The 17,136-nt window shown below is 45.4% G+C and overlaps 1 pseudogene; it reads right to left on the reverse strand.

Moving 5' to 3' along the window:
* Positions 1–3,523: 3,523 nt before the first annotated feature.
* On the reverse strand, positions 3,524–4,107 carry LOC123171457 (RING-H2 finger protein ATL32-like; annotated as a pseudogene).
* Between the last annotated feature and the right edge of the window lie 13,029 nt (positions 4,108–17,136).

Raw genomic sequence — 17,136 nt, forward strand, 5'->3', positions numbered from 1 at the left:
CCATACGAAATCACTCCGAAAACCGGCGTTACGAAGCTCGTCTCCTCCGTCATCGCGTGGCGCCGCTCCACCGAGCCGCATAGTGCCCCAGCATGGCTTTCTAAGCAAATCGCCGGCATCGAAATCCCGCCCATCCAAATTCCCCCCTCGCGTTCGCTGCCACCGGGTAAGGAGCTAACCATATCTAATGCCGGAGCACTGGCTACTGTTGGGGAACGTAGTAATTTCAAAATTTTCCTACGCACATGCAAGATCGTGGTGATGCATAGCAACGAGAGGGGAGAGTGTTGTCCATGTACCCTCGTAGACCGAAAGCGGAAGCGTTAGAACAACGCGGTTGATGTAGTCGTACGTCTTCACGATCCGACCGATCCAAGTACCGAACGCACGGCACCTCCGAGTTCAGCACACGTTCAGCTTGATGACGTCCCACGAACTCCGATCCAGCAGAGCTTCGAGGGAGAGTTTCGTCAGCACGACGGCATGATGACGGTGATGATGTTGCTACTGACGCAGGGCTTCGCCTAAGCACCGCTACGATATGATCGAGGTGGATTATGGTGGAGGGGGGCACCGCACACAGCTAAGAGATCAAGAGACCAATTGTTGTTCCTAGAGGTGCCCCCCTGCCCCCGTATATAAAGGAGGGAGGGAGAGGCCGGCCCTAGAGGGGGCGCGCCAAGTGTGGGGAGTCCTACTAGGACTCCCAAGTCCTAGTAGGATTCCCCTTTCCTTTCCAAAGTAGGAGAGAAGGAAAGAGGGGGAGAGGGAGAAGGAAAAGGGGGCTGCAACCCTTGTCCAATTCGGACCAGAGTGGGGGCGCGCGCCTCCTTCCTTTTGGCCTCTCTCCTCCATTCCCGTATGGCCCAATAAGGCCCAATACTTCTCCCGGTGAATTCCCGTAACTCCCCGGTACTCCGAAAATAACCGAATCACTCGGAACCTTTCCGAAGTCCGAATATAGTCGTCCAATATATCGATCTTTACGTCTCGACCATTTCGATACTCCTTGTCATGTCCCCGATCTCATTCGGGACTCCGAACTACCTTTGGTACATCAAAACACATAAACTCATAATACAAATCGTCACCGAACGTTAAGCGTGCGGACCCTACGGGTTCGAGAACTATGTAGACATGACCGAGGCACGTCTCCGGTCAATGACCAATAGCGGAACCTGGATTCTCATATTGGCTCCCACATATTCTACGAAGATCTTTATCGGTCAAACCGCATAACAACATACGTTGTTCCCTTTGTCATCAGTATGTTACTTGCCCGAGATTCGATTGTTGGTATCTCAATACGTAGTTCAATCTCGTTACCGGCAAGTCTCTTTACTCGTTATGTAATGCATCATCCCGCAACTAACTCATTAGTCACATTGCTTGCAAGGCTTATAGTGATGTGCATTACCGAGAGGGCCCAGAGATACCTCTCCGACAATCAGTGACAAATCCTAATCTCGAAATACGCCAACTCAACAAGTACCTTTGGAGACACCTATAGAGCACCTTTATAATCACCCAGTTACGTTGTGACGTTTGGTAGCACACAAAGTGTTCCTCCGGTAAACGGGAGTTGCATAATCTCATAGTCATAGGAACATGTATAAGTCATGAAGAAAGCAATAGCAACATACTAAAACGATCAAGTGCTAAGCTAACGGAATAGGTCAAGTCAATCACATCATTTTCCTAATGATGTGATCCTGTTAATCAAATGACAACTCATGTCTATGGCTAGGAAACTCAACCATCTATGATCAACGAGCTAGTCAAGTAGAGGCATACTAGTGACACTATGTTTGTCTATATATTCACACATGTATCAAGTTTCCGGTTAATACAATTCTAGCATGAATAATAAACATTTATCATGAAATAAGTAAATAAATAATAACTTTATTATTGCCTCTAGGGCATATTTCCTTCAGCTACAACTCCTTGAGTAGATCCGGACAAGGCGCGAAACTCGGTTCGCCACGGGGCTACCTCCGGACGTGGTGAATCTGAAGGAGAGCTTGGAGGAGGAGGAGGAGGAGGACGACGATAAGGATCTGGAGCTTGAGGAGGACGTGGGGACGCTGGGGACACGGATCTGCTGGCGGAGCAGCAGGAGAATCTTTATTCCCTCCGACCGGAATCGGCGGCGGGGGCCAAGCGCGGTCATCTGCAAGAGGCGGAGGCAGAGCACGCCGCGGACGTCGACAAAATGCTCGCGTTTATAGATGAAAAGGAGGAGTCGGAGCCCTCTACACGCCCATCTACCCGACGCCTGACACCTGATTCGAGTATTTCCCAAAGCTTCCTCCGCCATGGCCACCGGCGAGGACCTACCTCGGCGCCCAGCAACACTTGTGCGGGACGTGGGTGGCGGAGATCACCGACTGGGAGACCCACCAACCACACGGCCGAGCTAGCAGCCATGGAGTACGACCAGTGGCAAGTCTGGTACAACGGCGGCGCCGCAAGACTGAACTTCCCATTCGGGACGGCGCCGGCCCACCTCGTCCTGCCGGAGCCGAGGGTGGTGAGCGCTCAGAGGGCGCGGGAGGACCGAGAGGCTCGGGAGTTCCTCGAGGCGGAAGCCGCTGACAAGGCGTACATGGAGGACCTCCGACGGCTGCACCGGAGCTCGTGGAGGCGGGGAGGGCAATGTTCGCCGTCAATGGCGGCGTCATCTCCAACGGCGAGGAGGGCTACAAGGAGGGTGGCAAGAAGAGTGGCGAGGAGATGGAGATAGACGTCGAGGAATGGCGGAGCGTCTTCCCCGACGACGATGACGACTGCGCCGGCACCGACCTAGCTCTCACCGAGGATGGCCTGACGAGGAAGGATTGACTCGACCTTCACTTCGGCCGTCGAATTTAGGTAGTTTTTAGTGTAGTTTAGTTTAAGTTTAAATTTGTGTTCAATGTTCGGTTGTGAAGAATATCTTGAAGTTATGTTTAAGTGCATGCAAGTTTCGGTTGAAATTAGATCGAATTTATGCAAATTTACGTTTACTCTACTAAATTTAGAGGATCGACTAAACCGACCAAAATTAAGTGGAGTATAAATGCTCCACTAAAGTTTATTAGGCCGGATACTCCACTACTTTTTAGGGATCAGCTAGAAATACCCTTACTGAGGGGACAAATCGTGTCCGTATCTATATCTAATATTAAAGGACGGAAGATTTCATGGTTTTCTATCTGTTAGCTTTTTATATCCGTTAATTTTATGTTAACTTTAATGATTGATGGCTAATATTTAAAGTTAAAAAACGATCAAATTGACTATCCTTTCTGGGTTGCATTGTACCGTACTATGGTACGATTCTTCTTTGTACATCCATGGTCTCTTTCTTTGTTTGGCCCACTTCACGCTCGAGGAAAAAAAAGAGAAACCAAACACTGCAGGATTGAGTAAGCCAGGAGAAAAAAAACTCCATAAAATATGGCCACGCCCGCACAATCTCAGGAGAAAAACCCTTTGCCACGTGATCTATTTCCTAGCGAGCAGGCGCCGATCCTGAACCTCAACAGCGATCGTGCAAGATGTCCGCTAGGATCCTTGACGCCCTAGGCCGCTCGGGTGACACACCACAGCGACGCACCCCGGGCAATGACATCGACAAGGCCGCCTCGCCCGGCCGTGCGCTCTCTAGCTCCGGGTGCGCAAGGCACACCGGGCACGATGAGTGCGCGCACAACCAGGTATCGATGTAGCTGCCCCGGAAGAAGTGCCTGCATGCTGGCAGTACGCGCACAATGTCGCCGTCCTCTAGCTCATGCAGGCACACCACGCACTCCACCGATGTCGCCCTCCCCTTGTCGCCGCTCCTCCTCTTACTATTGGTGTTCCTGCAGCCGCCCCAACTTCCCTAGGGCGAGGGGCGACGGTTTGGTGCCGCTCGCCTCCGTAGGTGAAGGTGTGGAGCGTGGCGATGTCCTCAGCCCGAGGTGGGTTCCGGGGTGCGGGTTGTGGCCGGTGCCATGGAGCTCGTGCCACTCGGACAAGAGCGACCGGTCGTAGCGGACGGCCAAGTACAACACGACCGCCGACAAGGACATCGATGAGGATGTGCAACAACGTCAGGTTGGAGCTGGTCGTACTGGGCATGTACGCAGAGTCGTGGAAAGTCTGCGCCCAAAAACCTCCGACTCCGACCACTTTGCGTAGAGAGATTTCTAGGACAGGGATGTTGTGAAATCAATCACTGAATCATTGCAGGTGTGTTCTACTTCTGTGGACTTTTTTTGGGCCTCTACCGTCTGCGTACGTCGTACTGTCTGTCCTGCATTGCTTCGCCGCTCCGCCATGGCGGCCGCTTGCTCGATGTGCACTGCCACCCGTCTGGCAGCCGCACTGCTGCCGCTAGCTAGGGTTCATGGCGTCTGGCTTGCTCGATGTGCTCTGGGTGCTTCCCTCGGTTTTTTTTTTCGCACGCGTTTTTGGCTTTTTAAATGGTTTTTCCAATTTGTTTTTCGATGTTTCGGTTTTCCACTGGTCTTCCTTACCTTTTGGACCCAAAAAAATTACGGAAAAAAATTACCTCTCGGAAACAAAAAAGAACATGTTTTTTATTTTTTTTCCATAAGAGGCACGAGTTTGTTTCCGCGAGAGGCATGGTTGTGCTTTCACGAGAGGGACAGCCGTGCCTTATCGGAAACAAAAAAAACGTGTTTTTTATTTTTTTCTTAAGCGAGAGGCACGGTTTTGTTTCCGCGAGAGAGACGGTTGTGATTTCACGAGAGGCATGGCCGTGCCTCTTTTAGAAATAGAAAAAACCCGTGCTCCTGGTTCGGTTTTTTCGTTCAATTCTTTTGTAAAAAAATTTTGTCAAAACTTATCAACATGGGATCTAGTTCATTCAAATGACACTAAATATTTCCCCTCAAAGTCAGAGCATTGTAAGTCAAATGCCATACGAACGTATTGCACTTTCTCTGAAGCAGCAGGAGCCAAACTGGTTTCCAGACAGAAGGCGTCGCCATTGTGAGATTTGCTACAGTAGTTCTCATCCATCGAGTTCGTGTCCTCATCTCAGCCAGCCTAGCTTCTCTAGCTTGTTTAATGCTAGGTGCTTCTTCATCCCCAATCCAAATATGCTGGCAACGACAGAGCGGTTAGCGGTCGTGGGCAATGCGACATCACCTTATGTGTGTCTCCCACTCTCCTGCCCAGTGTGTCGTGGCTGACTTCAGTTCAGATCCTGGTAAACCAAAGTTGTCGAGAGCTTTGGGAATTGATAGACCCTCTTTCTCTTTGTTTTAGTGCACTGCGCTTTCAAATTTCTCTCAACAATTCTCGCAAAAATAATCCCTCAGCAGGGCTCAATATAAAGCTTTGAGTGCTCAGAAGACATTTTAGACAAGGTGTCCTGTGAAATAGAAAATGTTGTTTGTCTAAGCAGTACTGCAATTGAGTACTTCTTTCCTTTCGATAAATGATGCTTTTATTAACTCAAAATATAGCATCAAGCTGATACAAAGCATGACGAGTAACTCCTGGCCTCTGCATAACCAAGATGCACACAGCCAAACACCAAGAGTCTAACAAAGAAAATAAAAATAAACGAGAAACCGACATGTCGGCAACAGTAGAGTCATATAGGACCAACACTCTGCCTATGTCAAAGAAGGTGGTGGGCCGATCCGGAAATTATGCTGCCATCCATGTTGCGTAAAAACCTCCTTGGCCACGGGCTCCAACAGCGTACACACCACCTTGAACAGCGGTTGGTACTCCGTTCATTGTAGCGTAGACCACATACGAAGCGAGGGGAAAATAACTTGCAAAGCAGAAGAGTTTATGTTATTTAAAATCAAATTATTTCTACATAGTCAAAGCGACCACAATAAGGCATACGCTCCCACCCTCAATAACGTCTTGACCCTATTTAAAGTACCGTCCAACCAATGACCAAAAATATTGGCAACACTTGTGGACGGATACAAATTGGACGCTATATGGATGATTGACTATATAGAACGTGCAAGCTTGCACTGGAAAAAGAGGTATTTGATTATCTCATCGTGATTACAAAAGCTACACTTCTTACATCCTTGCCAATTGCGACGGGCAAGATTGTCTTTGGTTAGCACAATTACCCTCCGAAGATACCACACCAAGATATTATCCATCGAGACCTCTAAATGCGTGAGCGCATGGTACATAAAGTCGACCGTGAAAGACCCGGATGTAGTAAGGTTCCAGCGGAACACAGAGTACTTCTTTCTATCAGACAACTCGACAAATAAACGAATGCTCAGTAAAACAAAAGTGACTAATGGGCAGCCGATGAAAAGAAACCTGCCACGTGTTCATCAGGTTTGTCAAGTAGTACCTTACCGGGACACTTGGCCACACACGGAAACCGATAGGGCGCCACGATGTCCACCGATTTTGCCGACTGCATTTCAGCGGACACCAGGCAAATGTCCTCAAACGTAGAAAAAAAAACTTAAAGTTGGTGGACCAGTTGATGACTTGAGAAATGAAAAAATAGGGCGCTTATAGGCGCGGCGCACCGGCCGAGAGTTTCGGCCGGTCCAGCCCAGGCCATCGGATGTGAGCCACGCGGCCGTTTGATCCAGGCCAAAAAAAAACAGATCACCCCAGCTTCTTCTTCCTCGGGCAGTCGGCCTGGATCCGCATCTCCCGCTCGGGGAGCACGGCACCGCACTTCCTGTCCCCTCTGGTGGTCGTCCCCGTCGTCAGTCCCCACCCTCGCCGGTCTTCCTTGTCGCCCGCCGGACCCCGCCCTCGCTGGCCATCCTCGTCACCGGCCCCCGACCCTCCCGGCCTCGTTGTCGCCTCGACCCATGCAACAGCTCCACCTGCGGTTGCAGCTCTTGACGACGACGGTTGTAGCTCCGCCGCCGTCGCCATTGATGTTCGCTGTAGGAAAATACGTCGACGACGGCCGTGAGTCAATCAACTCCATTTGAATGGATGTAGCAAAAAAAAAATCACCGGTAGTAGCAAAATCAAACTATGGGTGCAGCAAAAACGCTGTCGCCGCCTTCGCGAGGTCGCAGCTCCGCCTTACATGGATGTAGCAAAAAACTCCAACGGTAGTACCAAAATCCTGCTACGGTTGCAGCAAAAACATCATTGTCGTCCTCACGAGGTCGCAGCTCTGCCAGATGGATGTAGCAAAAAGCTTTGCCGGTAGTAGCAAAATCCAACTACGGTTGCAGCTTCCCCTTGTTGTGCAGTGCCATTGAAGCTTTCTATGTCTATGGTTGAAGCTTTTTTCAACGGGTGTTGAAGCTTTTCTAGGTGACGGTTGCAACACTTGTATACTCGGGAGGATCCAGGCATGGCGGCCGGCGAGGGAGCGCCTGGCCGCCGGCGATGGAGCTGGTCGTGGCCCAAACGCAGCCCGGGATGACCGGGGGGGGGGGGGGTCACGCGCGTGAAGGCTATAGGTAGGGGATGGATCTGGCCATGGCAGCCGGCGGGGGAGCGCCTGGCCGCCGGCGATGGAGCTCATGGTGGCCCAGTCGCTACCCTGAAGGGGGAGGGGAGGATGCGCGGCCGTAAGGCTGAAGGTAGGGGATGGAGCGCTGGAAGGAGGCGGGGCGCGCGGGGCCACTGCACGGGGCGCGTTTTGCTAGCGTGGCGTGCGAACCGGCCGAAAGTTCGGCCGGCGCACCGCGCCCAAACATTTACCGAAAAAATAATGTTCGCTTGCTGCAAAATAATAAGAACAGAAAAAAACACATAGGAGTAAGAGCGAGAGGGTGAATATTCAACTTTCATATGGGCTTCCCCAACTTTCAAAATAGGCTTTGCCCCACTTTCTAAATGAAACAACCACCCGTACAACCAATATTGAAATGTCATAGCAAATACGACGGCTGGGGCAACAAAAAAATCACGCCTAAAGAGAGCATAACAAAAATATCCACCGAGTAGCGGCCGACAAGCGGCCCTACAAAGAAGATAAGCGCCATGTTGTAGCCAGAAGCACATCCAGAATGAGCTCAAGCCGGTCGCGGTTGCGATGCCTAGAGAGTGGTCGCCAGTGCTCCAGGAAAGCATGGAATTTAAAGAACAAGTTAGATACCTGCCGCGGAAAAATCGACTCAATGACCATTTTATTACGTATCGTCCATAACGTCGACAATAGCGCCGTAGAGATTAGTCAGAATAGGCAGTGATTCCACCTGTTCTGGGTCGCTCCGGTATCAAGAAACTCCGCAAAGTTCAGGGCCTCCCAGTCGGGCCCTACTGCCTCGAATCCAGAGGGCTCATGCCGCCGTGCACGAAAATAAGATGTGGGTCCCGGTTTCCGGAACCACACAAAGGGAACAAACTCCATCACTCGGGCCGTGCCGCTTAAGCACCTCGGACCCCGAGGGTAGGCGGTCTCGTAATAGCTGCCACACGAAAACCTTAATCTTCAACTGCAATGGGGCCTTCCACAAAGAAGAAACCCAGAGAATGGTGGGCGATCGACATAGTGCCTAATATGCCGAGATCACAAAGAATTCACCCGAAGGTGAGAGGCTCCAAGAAACGGTGTCCAGATATTTCGGCAACACCGGCGGGAGGGCTGCCCGCAATCTAGCCCACTCTACTATTTCCTTCCCGCCCGAATGTGCGATGGAACAAGATGTTCCACTGCCCATTATGGGAGGCCGCAAAAACCAGGAGCACTGGATCAACGCAGATAGCGAACTGACTAGGGAAACTCACCCGCAGTGGCTCGCCACCCACCCAAGGATCCAGCCGCAGTTGGGATCCCTCTCCAGTTCCTATAGTGAAGTAAACCCCTAGACGAATATCCGCCTTGATCCGTTGGATGGGTCTCTAAAACCGGGAACCCCCCGAGCGAGAACATGCCAGGAGAGGCTCGCCCCTTAGGTATTTTTCCTGAAGAAGCTGCAGCCTTATGCCTCCATCACCCCGCAAGACCCGTCACACCCATCGCAGCATATGGGCAATGTTCGTGCGGCGTGAGGCAATAATACCTAATCCACCTTGATCCTTGGGCATACAGATGTCCGCACACTTGACCATATGATACTTCTGGCAGCCGTTTGCCGCCTGCCAGAAGGACCTTGCGAGATCCTTATCAAACGCACTATGGACGCCCTCCGGTAGATAGACATCCCCATCATTTACATGGGGAGGCTCGCGTGGTTAAAGCTTATAAGGAGATATTTACTCCCCCTGGAAGTGAACCGCCCACACCAGGGCTCAGCCCAAGACGCAACTCGCCCCGCCAACAGGTCGAACGCACTCAGCAGAATCTTCGAGTCAGACATCGGCATCTCTAAGTATCCAATGTGGAATGTCGCTAGCCTACAGTTTAAGTTGTCAGCGATCCGCTGCTGCTCGGTTGCAGAGTATCCCAGGATAACGACCATACTTTTATCAAAGTTGATCTTAAGTCCCGACATGGTCTCGAAGCATAAGAGGAGGAACTTAAGATTAACGATGTCAAGGTCCAACCCCTCTATCATAATCATGGCGTCTTCTGCATATTGTAGGTGAGTTACACCTCCCCTAGGGATCAAGTGGCCCACTACCCCAGGCAGGTGACCGGCCATCCTAGCTTTGTCCAGGATGCCTGCCAATGCATGGATGTCGAGGTTAAAGAGGAGAGGAGAAATATGGACCCCTTGCATCACTCAACTAGAGGACCTAAAAAATGATCCAACCTCGCCATCTTATCTTATCTATCTATATCTATATCTATCTATCTATCTATATATATATATATATATATATAATATATATATATATATATATCCTTATACTAATTAGCGACTCCCAAGAAATTACCACGTTAATCAGAAAATTAGAACCGTTAATCTGGTGGGACCGAGTTATAACGGCCAGATTTAATCTAGAATTAATCCCAACAAATTACCATGTTATAAAATCCCAACACGTAACACATATTTTGAAGTGTCCATGTTAATTACGCCTAGGCAAAAAGCTATAGATTACAGTAGAAAAAACTGATCGGCCTCTTCCAAAAAACTGCCAACTTGGCCCAGCCTACACGTAACAAAGATGTTCTCAAGTCTCCACGTTAATTATGCCTCAATTAATCCTAGAAAAAAATCTATAACCATAAATTATTTCCATTATACTCTGGCCGTAAAAAAGCAACTAGATAGTCCTCTTCCAAAACTAAATCAGAGTCGTCATCTAATTTCCGTACCCTTCCTCCAAGATCGTCATGTCAATAAATCGCCTCCAGTAAACCCCTGATGGAGAGTTCTTCTTCTTGACGTAGGCCTTCATCGCCTCTTTGATGGCGACCTGGTGCCAATGTTAGGCGGCAGGGCATAGGGCATGTTCAAGTAACATGTCTTTCCTTTCATCGGCGGCGTGCGAGATCCAGCAGCAAATCACATCTCCTGACTAAATATATTTGCACCAGATGAGATCTTGGTCGGTAGGCCTTGGTCTCTTCCTCCCGGTGCCATCAGGTATCAGCTTCTCCAAGTCTCTGTGTGTTTCAGCCTTGCAGGTGAAGGAGAGAACGCAGTGAGATAGATCCTGGTGCAAATATGAGAGAAGCGAGATTTGCATGTACATGATGAACATCATCAGCTGATTATATAATTGGCTGCATCCACACGCTATATAAAATTGGGTGACGAAGTGCAATGCAGCACCTTCAACTATGCACTGTATAATATTTTAAACATCGCCTTGCCCAGCCTTTTGATTAGGTAAATACAATGCGTTCTCTCTCCATGCAGTGTGTCAACGCTAGCACTGTCTAGCTTATCCAGCCAGGGTGCAAGGGTGCTTATGGGAAGCTCTTTTTGGCCGCGGTACCATCGCCGGCCGGCGCTCAGGCGATAAGAACACCATTAAGCAAATTATCTGGCTTTGGTCCGAGGTAGTATAATATTTTTCTTACTGTATTTAATTACAGTGACTTTCTAGCATGCACCTCTCTTTGATATTTGTCTATTTGAAGCATGGAGATTCTCCAAGTAAACAAGTTTCATATTTTTATCACACACATATCAGCTCTCTTTTTCGTCTCAGTTTTTCATATTTTATACCACCAATATTCATTGATCCTCTCCCATGTTTCTCATTGACATGTAGCACAAAATATCCAATTCTATTGATAAGATCGGTGTCTCCCCTGGTTGTACTGACCTTTGAATCCACATTATTCAATCCAGCCGATAAAATTATCCATCGAGGAACCACCGATGCCCATTGTGCAAGTAAAAAAATATCTTTTAGTCCAGTCTGTTTTTGTGACCCCTTATACTTGGACTGTGCTTTTGACATCGTATCTTATATGTCCATTTCGTTATCAAGTTCAAGGTTGGGGCCTGATTTCATGGGTATTATAAGAATTTCAACCGATTCAACTTTTTTTCCAGGTTCCAAGCATAATATGCAACTGATTTTATTTCCTTCAGGTATTCTCTTTAAATCAGGTAATTCTCTATGTTTTCTGTAATTTCTGTGAAGGATGACCAATGAATTGTTTCCCAGGGTAGCATAGTTGTTGGGCACAGGTTATTATATGCAAGACAACAAATTTCATGTTCCATGCAATAGACTTTGCATGTAGACAGAATTTTGTTGACCTTATCGAAAAAGGCCACCAGATCGCGATATTCTAATTAACCTTTTCTGAATGCCAAGGCTGAATTAGAGCGGAACTATGGCAACCCCACCTTGCAAAATAAGCCCATGCAAGGATCATATATCTCACCAGGTCTGTCCAGACTTCATATTGCCTAATGAATCAGAGGTTAGAGTTGCCTATCCTCTCTCAAATTGTTTTTCTGATTGTTAGGGTACTCAATTTGCATTGTTAATGAGTTACAATTGGACGTGACATCAGTCCTTGAACTATAACTTTTGTAAGTTATTCTCTGCTAAAAATATGATGAATGCATGTTTGGTTTATAGAGAGGACGGATATGTTAAACATGTTCTGTTCGAGATTTTGCAGCATAATCAGATTATTAAACAGTAACCGAGACCTATGTAAACGTATGAATAAAGTTTACACCCACCGGATGAAAGCTAATTCTAGGGTACCAACTTATAAAGGTCAATCTTACATACAAGCAAGAAAACTAAACATGTACGTAAGAACAATCTACATTCAAGAAAGATATTTACTTATTTTTGCACTGTTCATTTTTTTGTACGTCATTGTGGTACTTTTTTTGTTAATGCCATGTCACTACCGGAATCGCTGAATTCGCCGAGTTTCGAACATACCCGGAAGTCCTAGAAACAAATCGACATTGTGTTTGTCTGAGTTATGTTCTCGGCAATCATCACTCGGCAAGATGGACGTCAACAACAATCAACTTTGCCGAGATCTTATTGTCGGACACTTGATAAACATTTAAATAGCCATTGTCGAGCTTCAAACAATGAGAACTCGGCAAACTACCACGTTAGGAATAATATGCATGTTATTTTGTAGGAACCACGTATTTTGGGTTGGTATATAATGGATATGAGGCATGTTTGCCCGTTTGTTGGGTTTGATAAATACAAATTTAGGTAAATATTGTATCAGTATTTCGCTAAATACAATATGCATTCATGATTTGTTTTTGTTTCATTATATACCAAATTATTCCAATAAGGTTTTGTATATACCATATTAGTCAAAGTTCATATTAATTCAAAAGAAAGACCCAAACAGTTTACTTTTGTCTATGTTTGGATGGCGCCCAGGCCAACCACGCCAAATCCCGGTAACCAAAAGAGTGGCCATAAAATTCGCCGCCACGGATCTGCCCTATCATTGGCGAAGAAAATGAACTAGCGACCAAAATTTTGGTGTAGGTAGAAAATTTGGCTGCCAACCAAAAGAAACCCATGCTGGTGGTCAACCCATATTTTGGTAAGGCGAGCATCAGCGGTCATCCAAACAGCCCCTATATGTTAACATATTAGTATTTTTACTTCTAGAAATTGACTAATAATAAAATTGAATATTTTTAGATCAATACATTATGATATGGTGGAAGCAAAGGAGATGCACAAAAGAGCAACCATCGAAACATCACCAGAAGCTCAACCCAATGAGTATTTTTTTTCTATGCATGATTATATCAGTTGGAGACTAGGCTTTTTCTTTTATGAGAAAATTATAGAACAAGAAAAATGTAATAAAAAATGGCCACTGATGTGTGTATTTATTGATCATCTCTTTATATAGGTCTAATTGTTTTTATGTTGATTCTCCGAGGCTCTTTCATCTTATCTCTGAAGCAAACTTCTTAAATCATTTTTTTATCTAGATAGAGAATATTTGAGTATATGAGTCATTTGATATTCTATTATCTGTAGTATTAAATTTGAACTATGATAAGACTTGAATATCTCTTCCAATAGCAATTGGGCATTCTTGATTTCCTTACTCCCAGTAAATGAGAGGTAGCCTCAGAACTTCATCCCATTGTAGGTTATTAAAATAGCTCGTGCATTTGCACGGGTTGATGACTAGTATTTACTAATTGGAAGCACCATACGAGGCTCTATGTTAATCTAGAGAAACAATAATAATAACCGTAGGATTGTTTACTATACGGCTAGGATTAAAAGAAATTTAGACATTACACATAACAGTCCTATTAGGTTACGCTACAGATATATGTCCATGTGGAAGTCAAAAGAAAAAAGAAACGCCTCCTTGACACGTTACGGCCAGCCACCAAGGAGAGTTAATAAAAAAACGACCCCCATGCCAACACGTTTCATGGATAGAATTAATTAAAAAGGAGACCCCCATGCCAATACGTTTCATGGATAGATCGCACTGCCCTCATGCATTAAATTTTTAAGTTTGCCTCATATACTACTTAGTAAGAAGATTTACTAGCGATCCATAATATGTACAAGCGATACATGATGCATGCGTACATGTACAAGAAAAACAAAACCCGTCGTAAAATACATGATGTATGTGTACAAGTGATATATGTTACATAAGATTTTTTTCCACAAACAATAGAATTAATTCAGACTAACCCGTATATTTTTAATGTGGACTCTCACCTGGATGTGGTGAGGTTCTACAAAAGTATGTGATTGTAGCCAAAAAGTGAAAAGATAAACACTGAAGTTACGCATAGTTTTTTAACCTACTTAAATGCTTCTATTTAGATGGGTATTAGCTTCATGATATATCCCACAAAAAAGCTTCACAGTGTATATTTCCCAAATTCATTAGGTATAAACTATAAGATTCATGATTTGAGGCAGAAAAGAATTTGACACAAGCCATGCAAAATATGTAAAATATTGTATAAGTATGTAATTTTCAGACTAAATATTTTCTAACTTTAAATATGACCTATATAATGCAAAAAATATTTCCTACCTTCGATATAACCTAAATAAACCCTTTTGTATTAGTTTTTTCTAATAGCATATACAAATCACATTGTATTCTTAACCCCTACTTCATTAGAATATTTCAAAATTTTATTTCTCAGAGACTGAGCAAATGTTATTTCTAAGTCGACCAAGTTCCAGCATAAAAATAGAGTAAATTATAGTGAGCAATTTTAGGTATGCAAATGTGTGTCATCCATTTGCAAGTCTCGAAGACTAAAATCCACCTAATTTTAATGTTCTGTAACCATCTAATTCTTCGTCAATAAAGAATCAACCTTTCTCACCATTTACTAACAGATACGAATTTCTGTATCGACTAAGGAATGTACTCGCAACCATTTATAACACTTCATGCCCATGGACAAGGGTACTGACTTAAACTATACTGAAAGGGCATAACTATAACTTTTGATTACCACTCAAGAAAAACTAATCCAATTATCTCAAATTGATAAAGTAACCGAGACATTTACATTTGCAAAAAATGTGTCTTTTACCAAAATATTAATCAATTTGTATCTTTCTATTTTTCAATCATGTAGCATCTGTGCCAATAATTTTTCCAACTTAGATTGTTTCTGATATTTTTCGAATTAATACCATGTATTAGGCTTTAATTTCCCATTTTGTACTGGACATATATTAAATTTATACATTGCCACTAATTATTGTTCTGCATTGGTTGAAAGGCTAAACAATGTGACCGTGATTTCAAAAGTACACTTGCAATTAGAAACTGTGAATACTATTCGATGTTTATGACTTTTTTCGAAAGTATATTAAACACCAGGTTTTTGGACTCAAATCGCTAGCTTGTGCAGCAGCACGGGTTGATGACTAGTTAATATTAATCCCCGTACTACCGGACCGAACCAACTGGATGATCCATGAACACCATCTCTCATCATAGCCCCGGCGCTGGAGCACTAGCCGCAAGAAGGACCAATCCAGGCGGTCGTAGGCCTTTCGGAAGTCCAACTTGAGAAAGACGCCCTTATGACCCCGCGACACCACCTCACGGACAATCTCGTGAAGGGCAAAAATTCCATCATGGATGCACCGGCTCTTCAGGAACACGGTCTGTCTGGAGTGGGTGAGCACTCCGCTCCTCCACGGAAGCCAAACGCTCCACACAGACTTTCGCAAAAATCCGTTCGAGTACATTAATCACCGTGATATGCTTAAATTGTCTAATGTCCGTCGCCACAACTACTTTGGGGATTAGGGTTACGACATCAAAGTCTATCCAAAACATGTTGAAGGTTCCACTGTAGAATTCATGGAACATCGGCATAATCACTAGCTGCAGGACATTATAGAACCTCTGGAAGACTGCCACCGGAAGCACATCCGGTCCCAAGGCCGACTCCATCTTCATGGAGGCGATTGCTAATACGTCCATTTTGGATCATGCTTTCTTACTGTTATTTATGATGTGTTTATGCATCATGCTTTTCTCTCATAATTTACAAAGTACACACAAAGAGGGAGAACTCCAGCAGCTGGAAATCTGGACCTAAAAAAGCTACGTCAGGCTACCTATTCTGCACAACTCCAAACAAGCTGAAACACGAGGATTTTTTATGAAATATTTGAGGAATATTGCAGCAAATAACTAATAGAGGGGGCCCACCAGGTGAGCACAACCCACCTGGGCGCGCCAGGCAGCCCAGGCGCGCCCTGATGGGTTGTGCTCACCCAGGGCCACCTCCGGTGCCCATCTTCTGGTATATAGGTCATTTTGACCTAGAAAAAATAAGGAGAGGAGTTTTGGGATGGAGTGCCGCCGTCTCGAGGCGGAACTTGGGCAGGAGCACTTTTTCCCTCCGGCGGAGCGATTCCGCCGGGGGAACTTCCCCCCCGGAGGGGGAAATCATCGTCATCATCATCACCAACAACTCTCCCATCTTGGGGAGGGCAATCTCCATCAACATCTTCAACAACACCATCTCATCTCAAACTGTAGTTCATCTCTTGTGTTCAATCTTTTTACCGGAACTATAGATTTGTGTTTGTGGGTGACTAGTAGTGTTGATTACATCTTGTAGTTGATTACCTATGGTTTATTTGGTGGAAGATTATATGTTCAGATCCAATATGCTATTTAATATCCCTCTGATCTTGAGCATGATTATCATTTATGAGTAGTTACTTTTGTTCTTGAGGTCACGGGAGAAATCATGTTGCAAGTAATCATGTCAATTTGATATGTGTTCGATATGTTGATAGTATGTATGTTGTGATTCCCTTAGTGGTGTCTTGTGAATGTCGACTACATGACACTTCACCATATTTAGGCCTAAGGAAATGCATTGTGAAGTAGCAATTAGATGATGGGTTGCGAGAGTGACAGAAGCTTAAACCCCAGTTTATGCGCTATTCCGTAAGGGACCTATTGGATCCAAAAGTTTAATGCAATGGTTAGAATTTATTCTTAGTACTTTTCTCGTAGTTGCGGATGCTTGCGGGAGGGTTAATCATAAGTAGGAGGTTTGTTCAAGTAAAACAACACCTAAGCACCGGTCCACCCACATATCTAATTATCAAAGTACCGAACGCGAATCAAACCAACATGGTGAAAGTGACTAGATGAAATTCCCGTGTACCCTCAAGAACACTTTGCTTATCATAAGAGACCGTTTTGGCATGTCCTTTGCCTCAAAAGGATTGGGCTACCTTGCTGCACTTTTGTTACTACTATCGTTACTGCTCATTAAATTATCTTGCTATCAAACTACTCTACTACTTATAATTTTAGCACTGCAGACATTACCTTGCTGA

The sequence above is a fragment of the Triticum aestivum genome, chromosome 7D (genome assembly GCF_018294505.1).
Source record: "Triticum aestivum cultivar Chinese Spring chromosome 7D, IWGSC CS RefSeq v2.1, whole genome shotgun sequence".
NCBI classification, from domain to species: Eukaryota; Viridiplantae; Streptophyta; class Magnoliopsida; order Poales; family Poaceae; genus Triticum; species Triticum aestivum.